Here is a 13,339-nt window from a genome sequence, read left to right as displayed (position 1 = left end):
CCAATGTACATTTCCACCTTTATATAGTGTAGAAAGGCATCCTGAAGCCTGGAAAGTCATTAATTTGATTGTCCAGTATTTCCTTCATGAGATATTGCAACACTTAGAAAAAGTGTACAGCGCCAGCAGACAATGAATTTTCAGCACTAAAAAAACGAAACTTCATTAACAGCTAAACTAAACGTTTCCAATGTAAATTTCCACCCTTATATAGTGTAAAAAGACATCCTGAAGCCTGGGCAGTCATTAATTTGATTGTCCAATATTTCCCTTATGAGATAATGCCTCTCATAGCAAATGTGTACAGCGCGAGCTGAAAATGCATTTACAGCACTAAAAAACCAAACTTTTATAACAGCTAAACCAAACGTTTCCAATGTAAATTTCCACCTTTATATAGTGTAGAAAGGCATCCTGAAGCCTGGAAATTCATTAATTTGATTGTCCAGTATTTCCTTCATGAGATATTGCAACACTTAGAAAAAGTGTACAGCGCCAGCAGACAATGAATTTTCAGCACTAAAAAAACGAAACTTCATTAACAGCTAAACCAAACGTTTCCAATGTAAATTTCCACATTCATAGAGTGTAAAAAGGCATCCTGAAGCCTGGGAAGTCATTAATTTGATTGTCCAGTATTTCCCTTATGAGATAATGCCTCACATAGCAAATGTGTACAGTGCGAGCTGAAAATGCATTTTCAGCACTAAAAAACCAAACTTTTATAACAGCTAAACCAAACGTTTCCAATGTAAATTTCCACCTTTATATAGTGTAAAAAGACATCCTGAAGCCTGGGCAGTCATTAATTTGATTGTCCAGTATTTCCCTTATGAGATAATGCCTCACACAGCAAATGTGTACAGTGCGAGCTGAAAATGCATTTTCAGCACTAAAAAAAACAAACTTTTATAACAGCTAAACCAAACGTTTCCAATGTAAATTTCCACCTTTATATAGTGTAAAAAGACATCCTGAAGCCTGGGCAGTCATTAATTTGATTGTCCAATATTTCCCTTCTGAGATAATGCCTCTCATAGCAAATGTGTACAGCGCGAGCTGAAAATGCATTTACAGCACTAAAAAACCAAACTTTTATAACAGCTAAACCAAACGTTTCCAATGTACATTTCCACCTTTATATAGTGTAGAAAGGCATCCTGAAGCCTGGAAAGTCATTAATTTGATTGTCCAGTATTTCCTTCATGAGATATTGCAACACTTAGAAAAAGTGTACAGCGCCAGCAGACAATGAATTTTCAGCACTAAAAAAACGAAACTTCATTAACAGCTAAACTAAACGTTTCCAATGTAAATTTCCACCCTTATATAGTGTAAAAAGACATCCTGAAGCCTGGGCAGTCATTAATTTGATTGTCCAATATTTCCCTTATGAGATAATGCCTCTCATAGCAAATGTGTACAGCGCGAGCTGAAAATGCATTTACAGCACTAAAAAACCAAACTTTTATAACAGCTAAACCAAACGTTTCCAATGTAAATTTCCACCTTTATATAGTGTAGAAAGGCATCCTGAAGCCTGGAAAGTCATTAATTTGATTGTCCAGTATTTCCTTCATGAGATATTGCAACACTTAGAAAAAGTGTACAGCGCCAGCAGACAATGAATTTTCAGCACTAAAAAAACGAAACTTCATTAACAGCTAAACCAAACGTTTCCAATGTAAATTTCCACATTTATAGAGTGTAAAAAGGCATCCTGAAGCCTGGGAAGTCATTAATTTGATTGTCCAGTATTTCCCTTATGAGATAATGCCTCACATAGCAAATGTGTACAGTGCGAGCTGAAAATGCATTTTCAGCACTAAAAAAACAAACTTTTATAACAGCTAAACCAAACGTTTCCAATGTAAATTTCCACCTTTATATAGTGTAAAAAGACATCCTGAAGCCTGGGCAGTCATTAATTTGATTGTCCAGTATTTCCCTTATGAGATAATGCCTCACACAGCAAATGTGTACAGTGCGAGCTGAAAATGCATTTTCAGCACTAAAAAAAACAAACTTTTATAACAGCTAAACCAAACGTTTCCAATGTAAATTTCCACCTTTATATAGTGTAAAAAGACATCCTGAAGCCTGGGCAGTCATTAATTTGATTGTCCAATATTTCCCTTCTGAGATAATGCCTCTCATAGCAAATGTGTACAGCGCGAGCTGAAAATGCATTTACAGCACTAAAAAACCAAACTTTTATAACAGCTAAACCAAACGTTTCCAATGTACATTTCCACCTTTATATAGTGTAGAAGGCATCCTGAAGCCTGGAAAGTCATTAATTTGATTGTCCAGTATTTCCTTCATGAGATATTGCAACACTTAGAAAAACTGTACAGCGCCAGCAGACAATGAATTTTCAGCACTAAAAAAACGAAACTTCATTAACAGCTAAACTAAACGTTTCCAATGTAAATTTCCACCCTTATATAGTGTAAAAAGACATCCTGAAGCCTGGGCAGTCATTAATTTGATTGTCCAATATTTCCCTTATGAGATAATGCCTCTCATAGCAAATGTGTACAGCGCGAGCTGAAAATGCATTTTCAGCACTAAACAACCAAACTTTTATAACAGCTAAACCAAACGTTTCCAATGTAAATTTCCACCTTTATATAGTGTAGAAAGGCATCCTGAAGCCTGGAAAGTCATTAATTTGATTGTCCAGTATTTCCTTCATGAGATATTGCAACACTTAGAAAAAGTGTACAGCCAGCAGACAATGAATTTTCAGCACTAAAAAAACGAAACTTCATTAACAGCTAAACCAAACGTTTCCAATGTAAATTTCCACATTTATAGAGTGTAAAAAGGCATCCTGAAGCCTGGGAAGTCATTAATTTGATTGTCCAGTATTTCCCTTATGAGATAATGCCTCACATAGCAAATGTGTACAGTGCGAGCTGAAAATGCATTTTCAGCACTAAAAAACCAAACTTTTATAACAGCTAAACCAAACGTTTCCAATGTAAATTTACACCTTTATATAGTGTAAAAAGACATCCTGAAGCCTGGGCAGTCATTAATTTGATTGTCCAGTATTTCCCTTATGAGATAATGCCTCACACAGCAAATGTGTACAGTGCGAGCTGAAAATGCATTTTCAGCACTAAAAAAACCAAACTTTTATAACAGCTAAACCAAACGTTTCCAATGTAAATTTCCACCTTTATATAGTGTAAAAAGACATCCTGAAGCCTGGGCAGTCATTAATTTGATTGTCCAATATTTCCCTTCTGAGATAATGCCTCTCATAGCAAATGTGTACAGCGCGAGCTGAAAATGCATTTACAGCACTAAAAAACCAAACTTTTATAACAGCTAAACCAAACGTTTCCAATGTACATTTCCACCTTCATATAGTGTAGAAAGGCATCCTGAAGCCTGGAAAGTCATTAATTTGATTGTCCAGTATTTCCTTCATGAGATATTGCAACACTTAGAAAAAGTGTACAGCGCCAGCAGACAATGAATTTTCAGCACTAAAAAAACGAAACTTCATTAACAGCTAAACTAAACGTTTCCAATGTAAATTTCCACCCTTATATAGTGTAAAAAGACATCCTGAAGCCTGGGCAGTCATTAATTTGATTGTCCAATATTTCCCTTATGAGATAATGCTTCTCATAGCAAATGTGTACAGCGCGAGCTGAAAATGCATTTACAGCACTAAAAAACCAAACTTTTATAACAGCTAAACCAAACGTTTCCAATGTAAATTTCCACCTTTATATAGTGTAGAAAGGCATCCTGAAGCCTGGAAAGTCATTAATTTGATTGTCCAGTATTTCCTTCATGAGATATTGCAACACTTAGAAAAAGTGTACAGCGCCAGCAGACAATGAATTTTCAGCACTAAAAAAACGAAACTTCATTAACAGCTAAACCAAACGTTTCCAATGTAAATTTCCACATTTATAGAGTGTAAAAAGGCATCCTGAAGCCTGGGAAGTCATTAATTTGATTGTCCAGTATTTCCCTTATGAGATAATGCCTCACATAGCAAATGTGTACAGTGCGAGCTGAAAATGCATTTTCAGCACTAAAAAACCAAACTTTTATAACAGCTAAACCAAACGTTTCCAATGTAAATTTCCACCTTTATATAGTGTAAAAAGACATCCTGAAGCCTGGGCAGTCATTAATTTGATTGTCCAGTATTTCCCTTATGAGATAATGCCTCACACAGCAAATGTGTACAGTGCGAGCTGAAAATGCATTTTCAGCACTAAAAAAACCAAACTTTTATAACAGCTAAACCAAACGTTTCCAATGTAAATTTCCACCTTTATATAGTGTAAAAAGACATCCTGAAGCCTGGGCAGTCATTAATTTGATTGTCCAATATTTCCCTTCTGAGATAATGCCTCTCATAGCAAATGTGTACAGCGCGAGCTGAAAATGCATTTACAGCACTAAAAAACCAAACTTTTATAACAGCTAAACCAAACGTTTCCAATGTACATTTCCACCTTTATATAGTGTAGAAGGCATCCTGAAGCCTGGAAAGTCATTAATTTGATTGTCCAGTATTTCCTTCATGAGATATTGCAACACTTAGAAAAAGTGTACAGCGCCAGCAGACAATGAATTTTCAGCACTAAAAAAACGAAACTTAATTAACAGCTAAACTAAACGTTTCCAATGTAAAGTTCCACCCTTATATAGTGTAAAAAGACATCCTGAAGCCTGGGCAGTCATTAATTTGATTGTCCAATATTTCCCTTATGAGATAATGCCTCTCATAGCAAATGTGTACAGCGCGAGCTGAAAATGCATTTTCAGCACTAAAAAACCAAACTTTTATAACAGCTAAACCAAACGTTTCCAATGTAAATTTCCACCTTTATATAGTGTAGAAAGGCATCTTGAAGCCTGGAAAGCCATTAATTTGATTGTCCAGTATTTCCTTCATGAGATATTGCAACACTTAGAAAAAGTGTACAGCGCCAGCAGACAATGAATTTTCAGCACTAAAAAAACGAAACTTCATTAACAGCTAAACCAAACGTTTCCAATGTAAATTTCCACTTTTATAGAGTGTAAAAAGGCATCCTGAAGCCTGGGAAGTCATTAATTTGATTGTCCAGTATTTCCCTTATGAGATAATGCCTCACATAGCAAATGTGTACAGTGCGAGCTGAAAATGCATTTTCAGCACTAAAAAACCAAACTTTTATAACAGCTAAACCAAACGTTTCCAATGTAAATTTCCACCTTTATATAGTGTAAAAAGACATCCTGAAGCCTGGGCAGTCATTAATTTGATTGTCCAGTATTTCCCTTATGAGATAATGCCTCACATAGCAAATGTGTACAGTGCGAGCTGAAAATGCATTTTCAGCACTAAAAAAACCAAACTTTTATAACAGCTAAACCAAACGTTTCCAATGTAAATTTCCACCTTTATATAGTGTAAAAAGACATCCTGAAGCCTGGGCAGTCATTAATTTGATTGTCCAATATTTCCCTTCTGAGATAATGCCTCTCATAGCAAATGTGTACAGCGCGAGCTGAAAATGCATTTACAGCACTAAAAAACCAAACTTTTATAACAGCTAAACCAAACGTTTCCAATGTAAATTTCCACCTTTATATAGTGTAGAAAGGCATCCTGAAGCCTGGAAAGTCATTAATTTGATTGTCCAGTATTTCCTTCATGAGATATTGCAACACTTAGAAAAAGTGTACAGCGCCAGCAGACAATGAATTTTCAGCACTAAAAAAACGAAACTTCATTAACAGCTAAACCAAACGTTTCCAATGTAAATTTCCACCTTTATATAGTGTAAAAAGACATCCTTGAAGCCTGGGCAGTCATTAATTTGATTGTCCAGTATTTCCCTTATGAGATAATGCCTCACATAGCAAATGTGTACAGTGCGAGCTGAAAATGCATTTTCAGCACTAAAAAAACCAAACTTTTATAACAGCTAAACCAAACGTTTCCAATGTAAATTTCCACCTTTATATAGTGTAAAAAGACATCCTGAAGCCTGGGCAGTCATTAATTTGATTGTCCAATATTTCCCTTCTGAGATAATGCCTCTCATAGCAAATGTGTACAGCGCGAGCTGAAAATGCATTTACAGCACTAAAAAACCAAACTTTTATAACAGCTAAACCAAACGTTTCCAATGTACATTTCCACCTTTATATAGTGTAGAAAGGCATCCTGAAGCCTGGAAAGTCATTAATTTGATTGTCCAGTATTTCCTTCATGAGATATTGCAACACTTAGAAAAAGTGTACAGCGCCAGCAGACAATGAATTTTCAGCACTAAAAAAACGAAACTTCATTAACAGCTAAACTAAACGTTTCCAATGTAAATTTCCACCCTTATATAGTGTAAAAAGACATCCTGAAGCCTGGGCAGTCATTAATTTGATTGTCCAATATTTCCCTTATGAGATAATGCTTCTCATAGCAAATGTGTACAGCGCGAGCTGAAAATGCATTTACAGCACTAAAAAACCAAACTTTTATAACAGCTAAACCAAACGTTTCCAATGTAAATTTCCACCTTTATATAGTGTAGAAAGGCATCCTGAAGCCTGGAAAGTCATTAATTTGATTGTCCAGTATTTCCTTCATGAGATATTGCAACACTTAGAAAAAGTGTACAGCGCCAGCAGACAATGAATTTTCAGCACTAAAAAAACGAAACTTCATTAACAGCTAAACTAAACGTTTCCAATGTAAATTTCCACCTTTATATAGTGTAAAAATGAAGCCTGGGCAGCCATTAATTTGATTGTCCAATATTTCCCTTATGAGATAATGCCTCTCATAGCAAATGTGTACAGCGCGAGCTGAAAATGCATTTACAGCACTAAAAAACCAAACTTTTATAACAGCTAAACCAAACGTTTCCAATGTAAATTTCCACCTTTATATAGTGTAAAAAGACATCCTGAAGCCTGGGCAGTCATTAATTTGATTGTCCAATATTTCCCTTATGAGATAATGCCTCTCATAGCAAATGTGTACAGCGCGAGCTGAAAATGCATTTACAGCACTAAAAAACCAAACTTTTATAACAGCTAAACCAAACGTTTCCAATGTAAATTTCCACCTTTATATAGTGTAGAAAGGCATCCTGAAGCCAGGAAAGTCATTAATTTGATTGTCCAGTATTTCCTTCATGAGATATTGCAACACTTAGAAAAAGTGTACAGCGCCAGCAGACAATGAATTTTCAGCACTAAAAAAACGAAACTTCATTAACAGCTAAACCAAACGTTTCCAATGTAAATTTCCACATTTATAGAGTGTAAAAAGGCATCCTGAAGCCTGGGAAGTCATTAATTTGATTGTCCAATATTTCCCTTCTGAGATAATGCCTCTCATAGCAAATGTGTACAGCGCGAGCTGAAAATGCATTTACAGCACTAAAAAACCAAACTTTTATAACAGCTAAACCAAACGTTTCCAATGTACATTTCCACCTTTATATAGTGTAGAAAGGCATCCTGAAGCCTGGAAAGTCATTAATTTGATTGTCCAGTATTTCCTTCATGAGATATTGCAACACTTAGAAAAAGTGTACAGCGCCAGCAGACAATGAATTTTCAGCACTAAAAAAACGAAACTTCATTAACAGCTAAACCAAACGTTTCCAATGTAAATTTCCACCTTTATATAGTGTAAAAAGACATCCTGAAGCCTGGGCAGTCATTAATTTGATTGTCCAGTATTTCCCTTATGAGATAATGCCTCACATAGCAAATGTGTACAGTGCGAGCTGAAAATGCATTTTCAGCACTAAAAAAACCAAACTTTTATAACAGCTAAACCAAACGTTTCCAATGTAAATTTCCACCTTTATATAGTGTAAAAAGACATCCTGAAGCCTGGGCAGTCATTAATTTGATTGTCCAATATTTCCCTTCTGAGATAATGCCTCTCATAGCAAATGTGTACAGCGCGAGCTGAAAATGCATTTACAGCACTAAAAAACCAAACTTTATAACAGCTAAACCAAACGTTTCCAATGTAAATTTCCACCTTTATATAGTGTAGAAAGGCATCCTGAAGCCTGGAAAGTCATTAATTTGATTGTCCAGTATTTCCTTCATGAGATATTGCAACACTTAGAAAAAGTGTGCAGCGCCAGCAGACAATGAATTTTCAGCACTAAAAAAACGAAACTTAATTAACAGCTAAACTAAACGTTTCCAATGTAAAGTTCCACCCTTATATAGTGTAAAAAGACATCCTGAAGCCTGGGCAGTCATTAATTTGATTGTCCAATATTTCCCTTATGAGATAATGCCTCTCATAGCAAATGTGTACAGCGCGAGCTGAAAATGCATTTTCAGCACTAAAAAACCAAACTTTTATAACAGCTAAACCAAACGTTTCCAATGTAAATTTCCACCTTTATATAGTGTAGAAAGGCATCTTGAAGCCTGGAAAGCCATTAATTTGATTGTCCAGTATTTCCTTCATGAGATATTGCAACACTTAGAAAAAGTGTACAGCGCCAGCAGACAATGAATTTTCAGCACTAAAAAAACGAAACTTCATTAACAGCTAAACCAAACGTTTCCAATGTAAATTTCCACTTTTATAGAGTGTAAAAAGGCATCCTGAAGCCTGGGAAGTCATTAATTTGATTGTCCAGTATTTCCCTTATGAGATAATGCCTCACATAGCAAATGTGTACAGTGCGAGCTGAAAATGCATTTTCAGCACTAAAAAACCAAACTTTTATAACAGCTAAACCAAACGTTTCCAATGTAAATTTCCACCTTTATATAGTGTAAAAAGACATCCTGAAGCCTGGGCAGTCATTAATTTGATTGTCCAGTATTTCCCTTATGAGATAATGCCTCACATAGCAAATGTGTACAGTGCGAGCTGAAAATGCATTTTCAGCACTAAAAAAACCAAACTTTTATAACAGCTAAACCAAACGTTTCCAATGTAAATTTCCACCTTTATATAGTGTAAAAAGACATCCTGAAGCCTGGGCAGTCATTAATTTGATTGTCCAATATTTCCCTTCTGAGATAATGCCTCTCATAGCAAATGTGTACAGCGCGAGCTGAAAATGCATTTACAGCACTAAAAAACCAAACTTTTATAACAGCTAAACCAAACGTTTCCAATGTACATTTCCACCTTTATATAGTGTAGAAAGGCATCCTGAAGCCTGGAAAGTCATTAATTTGATTGTCCAGTATTTCCTTCATGAGATATTGCAACACTTAGAAAAAGTGTACAGCGCCAGCAGACAATGAATTTTCAGCACTAAAAAAACGAAACTTCATTAACAGCTAAACCAAACGTTTCCAATGTAAATTTCCACCTTTATATAGTGTAAAAAGACATCCTTGAAGCCTGGGCAGTCATTAATTTGATTGTCCAGTATTTCCCTTATGAGATAATGCCTCACATAGCAAATGTGTACAGTGCGAGCTGAAAATGCATTTTCAGCACTAAAAAAACCAAACTTTAATAACAGCTAAACCAAACGTTTCCAATGTAAATTTCCACCTTTATATAGTGTAAAAAGACATCCTGAAGCCTGGGCAGTCATTAATTTGATTGTCCAATATTTCCCTTCTGAGATAATGCCTCTCATAGCAAATGTGTACAGCGCGAGCTGAAAATGCATTTACAGCACTAAAAAACCAAACTTTTATAACAGCTAAACCAAACGTTTCCAATGTACATTTCCACCTTTATATAGTGTAGAAAGGCATCCTGAAGCCTGGAAAGTCATTAATTTGATTGTCCAGTATTTCCTTCATGAGATATTGCAACACTTAGAAAAAGTGTACAGCGCCAGCAGACAATGAATTTTCAGCACTAAAAAAACGAAACTTCATTAACAGCTAAACTAAACGTTTCCAATGTAAATTTCCACCCTTATATAGTGTAAAAAGACATCCTGAAGCCTGGGCAGTCATTAATTTGATTGTCCAATATTTCCCTTATGAGATAATGCTTCTCATAGCAAATGTGTACAGCGCGAGCTGAAAATGCATTTACAGCACTAAAAAACCAAACTTTTATAACAGCTAAACCAAACGTTTCCAATGTAAATTTCCACCTTTATATAGTGTAGAAAGGCATCCTGAAGCCTGGAAAGTCATTAATTTGATTGTCCAGTATTTCCTTCATGAGATATTGCAACACTTAGAAAAAGTGTACAGCGCCAGCAGACAATGAATTTTCAGCACTAAAAAAACGAAACTTCATTAACAGCTAAACCAAACGTTTCCAATGAAAATTTCCACATTTATAGAGTGTAAAAAGGCATCCTGAAGCCTGGGAAGTCATTAATTTGATTGTCCAGTATTTCCCTTATGAGATAATGCCTCACATAGCAAATGTGTACAGTGCGAGCTGAAAATGCATTTTCAGCACTAAAAAACCAAACTTTTATAACAGCTAAACCAAACGTTTCCAATGTAAATTTCCACCTTTATATAGTGTAAAAAGACATCCTGAAGCCTGGGCAGTCATTAATTTGATTGTCCAGTATTTCCATTATGAGATAATGCCTCACACAGCAAAAGTGTACAGTGCGAGCTGAAAATGCATTTTCAGCACTAAAAAAACCAAACTTTTATAACAGCTAAACCAAACGTTTCCAATGTAAATTTCCACCTTTATATAGTGTAAAAAGACATCCTGAAGCCTGGGCAGTCATTAATTTGATTGTCCAATATTTCCCTTCTGAGATAATGCCTCTCATAGCAAATGTGTACAGCGCGAGCTGAAAATGCATTTACAGCACTAAAAAACCAAACTTTTATAACAGCTAAACCAAACGTTTCCAATGTACATTTCCACCTTTATATAGTGTAGAAAGGCATCCTGAAGCCTGGAAAGTCATTAATTTGATTGTCCAGTATTTCCTTCATGAGATATTGCAACACTTAGAAAAAGTGTACAGCGCCAGCAGACAATGAATTTTCAGCACTAAAAAAACGAAACTTCATTAACAGCTAAACTAAACGTTTCCAATGTAAATTTCCACCCTTATATAGTGTAAAAAGACATCCTGAAGCCTGGGCAGTCATTAATTTGATTGTCCAATATTTCCCTTGAGATAATGCCTCTCATAGCAAATGTGTACAGCGCGAGCTGAAAATGCATTTACAGCACTAAAAAACCAAACTTTTATAACAGCTAAACCAAACGTTTCCAATGTAAATTTCCACCTTTATATAGTGTAGAAAGGCATCCTGAAGCCTGGAAAGTCATTAATTTGATTGTCCAGTATTTCCTTCATGAGATATTGCAACACTTAGAAAAAGTGTGCAGCGCCAGCAGACAATGAATTTTCAGCACTAAAAAAACGAAACTTCATTAACAGCTAAACCAAACGTTTCCAATGTAAATTTCCACATTTATAGAGTGTAAAAAGGCATCCTGAAGCCTGGGAAGTCATTAATTTGATTGTCCAGTATTTCCCTTATGAGATAATGCCTCACATAGCAAATGTGTACAGTGCGAGCTGAAAATGCATTTACAGCACTAAAAAACCAAACTTTTATAACAGCTAAACCAAACGTTTCCAATGTACATTTCCACATTTATATAGTGTAGAAAGGCATCCTGAAGCCTGGAAAGTCATTAATTTGATTGTCCAGTATTTCCTTCATGAGATATTGCAACACTTAGAAAAAGTGTACAGCGCCAGCAGACAATGAATTTTCAGCACTAAAAAAACGAAACTTCATTAACAGCTAAACTAAACGTTTCCAATGTAAATTTCCACCCTTATATAGTGTAAAAAGACATCCTTAAGCCTGGGCAGTCATTAATTTGATTGTCCAATATTTCCCTTATGAGATAATGCCTCTCATAGCAAATGTGTACAGCGCGAGCTGAAAATGCATTTACAGCACTAAAAAAACAAACTTTTATAACAGCTAAACTAAACGTTTCCAATGTAAATTTCCACCTTTATATAGTGTAGAAAGGCATCCTGAAGCCTGGAAAGTCATTAATTTGATTGTCCAGTATTTCCTTCATGAGATATTGCAACACTTAGAAAAAGTGTACAGCGCCAGCAGACAATGAATTTTCAGCACTAAAAAAACGAAACTTCATTAACAGCTAAACTAAACGTTTCCAATGTAAATTTCCACCTTTATATAGTGTAAAAATGAAGCCTGGGCAGCCATTAATTTGATTGTCCAATATTTCCCTTATGAGATAATGCCTCTCATAGCAAATGTGTACAGCGCGAGCTGAAAATGCATTTACAGCACTAAAAAACCAAACTTTTATAACAGCTAAACCAAACGTTTCCAATGTAAATTTCCACCTTTATATAGTGTAAAAAGACATCCTGAAGCCTGGGCAGTCATTAATTTGATTGTCCAATATTTCCCTTATGAGATAATGCCTCTCATAGCAAATGTGTACAGCGCGAGCTGAAAATGCATTTACAGCACTAAAAAACCAAACTTTTATAACAGCTAAACCAAACGTTTCCAATGTAAATTTCCACCATTATATAGTGTAGAAAGGCATCCTGAAGCCAGGAAAGTCATTAATTTGATTGTCCAGTATTTCCTTCATGAGATATTGCAACACTTAGAAAAAGTGTACAGCGCCAGCAGACAATGAATTTTCAGCACTAAAAAAACGAAACTTCATTAACAGCTAAACCAAACGTTTCTAATGTAAATTTCCACATTTATAGAGTGTAAAAAGGCATCCTGAAGCCTGGGAAGTCATTAATTTGATTGTCCAGTATTTCCCTTATGAGATAATGCCTCACATAGCAAATGTGTACAGCGCGAGCTGAAAATGCATTTTCAGCACTAAAAAAACCAAACTTTTATAACAGCTAAACCAAACGTTTCCAATGTAAATTTCCACCTTTATATAGTGTAGAAAGGCATCCTGAAGCCAGGAAAGTCATTAATTTGATTGTCCAGTATTTCCTTCATGAGATATTGCAACACTTAGAAAAAGTGTACAGCGCCAGCAGACAATGAATTTTCAGCACTAAAAAAACGAAACTTCATTAACAGCTAAACCAAACGTTTCCAATGTAAATTTCCACCTTTATATAGTGTAAAAAGACATCCTGAAGCCTGGGCAGTCATTAATTTGATTGTCCAGTATTTCCCTTATGAGATAATGCCTCACATAGCAAATGTGTACAGTGCGAGCTGAAAATGCATTTTCAGCACTAAAAAAACCAAACTTTTATAACAGCTAAACCAAACGTTTCCAATGTAAATTTCCACCTTTATATAGTGTAAAAAGACATCCTGAAGCCTGGGCAGTCATTAATTTGATTGTCCAATATTTCCCTTCTGAGATAATGCCTCTCATAGCAAATGT

This window comes from Idiotropiscis lumnitzeri, unplaced genomic scaffold (genome assembly GCF_059441095.1).
Source record: "Idiotropiscis lumnitzeri isolate Australia: NSW breed Sydney's pygmy pipehorse unplaced genomic scaffold, RoL_Ilum_1.0 HiC_scaffold_46, whole genome shotgun sequence".
In the NCBI taxonomy this organism is placed as follows: Eukaryota; Metazoa; Chordata; class Actinopteri; order Syngnathiformes; family Syngnathidae; genus Idiotropiscis; species Idiotropiscis lumnitzeri.
Note: the sequence above shows the minus strand (reverse complement) of the source record.